Source organism: Sinocyclocheilus grahami, unplaced genomic scaffold (assembly GCF_001515645.1).
Source record: "Sinocyclocheilus grahami isolate Dianchi unplaced genomic scaffold, SAMN03320097.WGS_v1.1 scaffold1448.1, whole genome shotgun sequence".
Lineage (NCBI taxonomy): Eukaryota > Metazoa > Chordata > Actinopteri > Cypriniformes > Cyprinidae > Sinocyclocheilus > Sinocyclocheilus grahami.
This window is the reverse complement of record NW_015506627.1, coordinates 232,627-238,338: the sequence shown is the minus strand read 5'-3', so window position 1 is coordinate 238,338 and position 5,712 is coordinate 232,627.

The following is a 5,712-nucleotide window of genomic DNA, read 5'->3' as shown; positions in this document are numbered from 1 at the left end:
AGCTGCAGTGTGTGTGTGTCTGGAGAACCGCACCCTGTTCCCGAAGAAGCCATTCATTCCTGTTCCTCATCTGTGCGTGTGTCCTCCAGGGGAATCCTGTCCCTCTGTACTCTCTGATTGGACAGTCAAACATCAGCATCTCTGTTTATGTTTGTTTTGATACGGCAGCGACTGCTGGTCAACTTAAATATACTTTTATCCACGTTCAATTACAGTTCAGTCCCTTAAAATTGAAGAACTTCATATACTCACCCTCATGTCAGGCCAAACTCTCTGAAACATGAAAGATTGGAGAAATCACTAAGAGTCCAAATGTGACTTGAAATGGATAGATTAGTCAAAATGATCATTCTAGCATAATTTACTCACTCTCATGATGTTCCAGACCTGCATGATTTTCTTAGTGGAACACTTAAGCTTATTTAAGGTCCAAACAGCATTGGACCCCATTGAATTTCATTGTATGGACAGAAAACATTCTTCAAAATAACGTATTTTGTGTTTGACAAAAGAAAGAAAGTCATACGGGTTTTAAATAACTTTGGGGAGAGTAAAAGATAACAGAATCATACATTTAGTTTAATAGTCCATATGATTTTGCTATATATTCCATGTCATCTAAGGTTTGGTTTATGTGATGAAGAGATACATATTTGAATTAATTCAATTCGTGATGTCAAGATCAGGGTTGCCAGGTTTTCACAACAAAACCCGCCCAACTGCAACTCAAAACTAGCCAAAAACAAGCCCAATCGCATTTCGAGGGGATCCCCGGTAAAAATCGCGTTTTGCGGGACAAAATTCAGGGTATTTTGGCAGGGTTCCCCTAGTAAAATTCACATTCTAGGGACTAAATATTACCTTACTGGGGTCGCTTCAACCCGCAGACATGAAAAACAACCTGTGGTAACAGTGTTTAAGTAGTCCAATTCCACAGAGAAAATGCAGACTTGGCAACACTGGTCAAGCTATACATTTACTTTATTGAACACAGTAGCACAGTAGCAGGAACATTTTTCGTAAACCTTGTGTTCCACAGAAGAAAGAAAGTCATACAAGTTTGAAACATCGTGAGGGAGAGTGAATGATGACAGAAAAATGTTTAATCAAAATTTGGTTTTAGAATTTTTAGGAAAAATGGTTCTTAAATATCTTAATTAGTTTCTATTTTAAAATTTTAAGTATGGCTTTTGGCATTAAAATAGCCCAAGAAGCTGACATGGCATTAAAAACAAACTTTAAAACAATTATTGCAAAACTAAAACTACAAGTTTTTGGCTACAGCAGCTGATCTCAACTATATTTCACTGTATATTTCATTTGAAATGCTTTATCATGTCATCAACAGCTGGCGTGGGTCAGTGTGACCGTGACGTTGCCCTGCGCCAGAGAATACACACTGAATATGCATCATAATAGAAACCTTAGCAAAGAGCATGCATCCCAGAATCCTTCACTCGGCGCTCTTTAGCCCTGACCCCCAGAGTCCGGCTGTCGAGTTGAATTGTTTGGTTGTATAAGTGAGCAGATTTAGCACATGCTGCCACAGCACCTCACTGATAGAGCCGTGATTTACCGCGTCTATAAACGCTGCCATCTGACAGACAACCGATTCACCATGAGCACCCTTGGAGCCCGCTCCCCTTACGCCGCAGATTTAACAAGTTTGGTCCAATAACTAAAGCCAAAGTCTAAATGTAGACTTATTATTGTCATTATTAGTATACATCACAACTGTACGCTAACATTATTTTTTCTCTTATTTATTATTTCTCTCCCTATCATATATTAAAAGGCTGTGGAAAGTGTTTGCATTGTATGTTTATTCATATATCTGTCTTTGGTTTTGATATAGGCTATTCCTTTTTGTTGGTGGTGGTGATTTTTGTTAAGTTTTCTGTAATTTGTTATGTCTACTGTCATTTTTCAATTTGTCACATTCTCAATTATAAAAAAAATTAATAAAAATAGTAATAATATTAAAATAAAAACCAAAATCCAGAGAAAGAAACATTTATATAAAGTTGAAAGCAATTGAAAGTATTTTTTTTACTTTTAAATTATTTTTTTTATGCTCATCAAAGGCGAAACTGACTAATTGACAGTAGTGGATTCTTACTCAAAAAAAATTTTTTCCATTAATGCATAAAAATAAATGAATTAATAGTTGTGATAAAGATTTTGAAATGCATATAAATATCATGCATTCATAAAATTGTCATATATTTGGATTTTTGCATGAATAAACGAATAAAGTTAAAGGGGTCATGAAAAAAAAAACAATAACTAAAGTCAAATGGTGTTTTAATGAGCACTAATGACAGTTGTGAATGGTGCTGTCCTCATCTTCGCGCGCCGTTGTGTAAAGCCTCACCTTCTCGAGCCCTGTGGGACTCCTGTGTGTGGCATTTTGAGAACGTGTCCATTTATCACTGTGCTTATGAGCTTTCTCTTTCCTCCGCAGATCGTCTTTGAAGCGGTGACCTCCGGGCAGCGCGGCTTGCTGGCCATCAAGAACGTGGTCCTCAAGGGCCATCAGTGCAGTAAGCCTCTTACCGTCTCTGTCGTAAAAGCTCCCTCATCACCCGCGCCTTGGCCTTTTCCTGCCACCCTCCAAATATCAATATCGTCTGTCTTTCTCCAGGCATTGAAGTCGAGCCATAAAAGAGAGTGTAATAAAGAAAACAAAAGACAGAACAGAGGAGAGAAGAAGACGATAAAGCTTTCATGTAGTGCTGGAGAGATATCAGGGTGTAAAAGAGACGCTGTTAGCAGGATGAATGGAGGAGGGTGGAAAGGGTCAAGAGGGATTCTGCTGTCTACATAGGCAGCACACTTACAAGGCAGCTTTTATTTAACTGTTATGGAACCTGGGAACTTGATTTTAATAGATTTGTCAGTGTTTGTTTGGATTCATATGTGGGTCAAAGACGTTAAGTTGTCCGCATCAAAAGAAATTTACAAAAGTGGTTTTATGTCCACAGAAAGCACATTAAATGTTAGTGAAGTGTCTACTTTTAAGGTTTCAAATAAGTTTTTGGAGAATAAAATATCAAAGTTTGGTTGAAATAATGTCACATTGTCATTCAGTGTAACACAATATTTATGTAAAAATTCAAACAACATTCTTATTCTGACCTGTGCATATTAAAATATATAAAAGAATAAGAGAGCATGTTCAATTTTACTGTGCTTTAAATGAGTAAAATTTCTTACTGACAAACGGGCAAAACCTAGGATAGTGGCACATTTAAAAATGTAAAATTTTTAACCCAAAAGTTGGGTTAGTCCATATTTGACCCAAAGTTGGGTTGAAACAACCTAGCATTTTTTAGTGTAGTATTTCTTTCTGAACATACTCAGAGATGAAATATGGCTGCTGAAATATTGAAGAGTGCGAGGACTAATGGAGGCAGGCACTGATTGAATTAGCAGTGTTTTTGCGGCTCAATTCAAGGTCAGAGCGGCCTGCGAGAGGACCCAGTCAAATATTAGACATCATAACCTGATTTAAATGAGCTTTCATCTCTCAGATGCGTTTGGTTTTCAATGCATATTGACCCAGATATGAGTGCGCTTTGTTGTAGAGACTAATGAGAACACGCCGGCCTCCGCTCACTCTTAAATCAATAGAGTTAAGGTTAGAGTTTTAGGGGAATATTATTAGCTGAGCGCAGATTAAATGAGAACCAATAATGATTTTTGTGTTGAGAGGGTGATATTGATATCAGTAATAAAACATATTGAAATGCTTACACAGTTGAAGAGATTGTGGTTAAAATTGCATTGAACTCTAATCAATGAATCAGCATGTGTGTTGGATTTACAATAGAATTAGTATAGAGCTATAAATGAATTAGAAGAGCAGCTCGGATCTTCTTATGAGACATATTTGTGTTCCTGTTGAAATCTCTGACTTTTGATTTGCAAATGTTGCTGAGCAGCGTTTGAGACAGAGTTGAGATCTTGTCTGAAACTGAAGAGATTATTGCAGTGTTTTTGGACATAATTGCTTGTTTTATTAAACTAGAGAAAATGTGAGCGATTGCATGAGATGTTTTAGTCTCAGTGAGAATAGGATTTGATTTCAGAATATTTGTTTTCCTTTTTTAGGTATAAACAAACAAACAAACAAACGAACGAACGAATGAATGAACGAACGAATTAAACGAACAAACGAATGAACGAATGAACGAACGAATTAATGAATGAACAAAAAAAATGAATGAATGAACAAACGAATAAACAAACAAAATGAATGAATGAATGAATGAACCAATGAATTAACAAATGAACGAATGAACGAATGAAAGAATGAAAGAATTAATGAATGAATGAAAGAATGAACGAACGAACAAAATGAATCAACGAATGAACAAATGAATGAATGAATGAATGAATGAGCGAATGAATGAACGAGCGAACGAATGAACGAATGAATGAATGAATGAATGAACGAACGAATGAATGACCGAATGAACGAACGAACAAAATGAATGAATGAATGAATGAATGAATGAATGAATGAACGAATTAACAAACGAATGAATTAATGAATGAACGAATGAACGAATGAACAAAATGAATGAATGAATGAATGAATGAACGAATTAACAAACGAATGAATGAACGAATGAACGAACGAACGAACGTATGAATGAATGAATGAATGAATGAACGAATTAGAAAACGAACGAATTAGAAAACGAACGAATTAGAAAACGAACGAAATGAACGAATGAAAGAATGAAAGAATTAATGAATGAATGAAAGAATGAACGAACGAACAAAATGAATCAACGAATGAACAAATGAATGAATGAATGAATGAATGAGCGAATGAATGAACGAGCGAACGAATGAACGAATGAATGAACGAATGAACGAACGAATTAATGAATGAACAAAAAAAATGAATGAATGAACGAATTAACAAACGAACGAATGAATGAATGAACGAATTAACAAACGAACGAATGAATGAATGAACGAATTAACAAACGAACGAATGAATGAATGAACGAATTAACAAACGAACGAATGAATGAATGAACGAATTAACAAACGAACGAATGAATGAATGAACGAATTAACAAACGAATGAATGAACGAATGAACGAACGAACGAACGAACGTATGAATGAATGAATGAATGAATGAACGAATTAGAAAACGAACGAATGAACGAATTAGAAAACGAACGAATGAACGAATTAGAAAACGAACGAATGAACGAATGAAAGAATGAATGAATGAACGAACGAAGAACGAACGTACGAATGTACGAATGAATGAATGAACGAATTAACAAACGAACGAATGAACGAATGAATGAATTAACGAACGAACGAACGAACGAACGAAATGAATCTTGTCTGAAACTGAAGAGATTATTGCAGTGTTTTTGGACATAATTGCTTGTTTTATTAAACTAGAGAAAATGTGAGCGATTGCATGAGATGTTTTAGTCTCAGTGAGAATAGGATTTGATTTCAGAATATTTGTTTTCCTTTTTTAGGTATAAACAAACAAACAAACAAACGAACGAACGAATGAATGAACGAACGAATTAAACGAACAAACGAATGAACGAATGAACGAACGAATTAATGAATGAACAAAAAAAATGAATGAATGAACAAACGAACAAACAAACAAAATGAATGAATGAATGAACCAATGAATTAACAAACGAACGAATGAACGAATGAA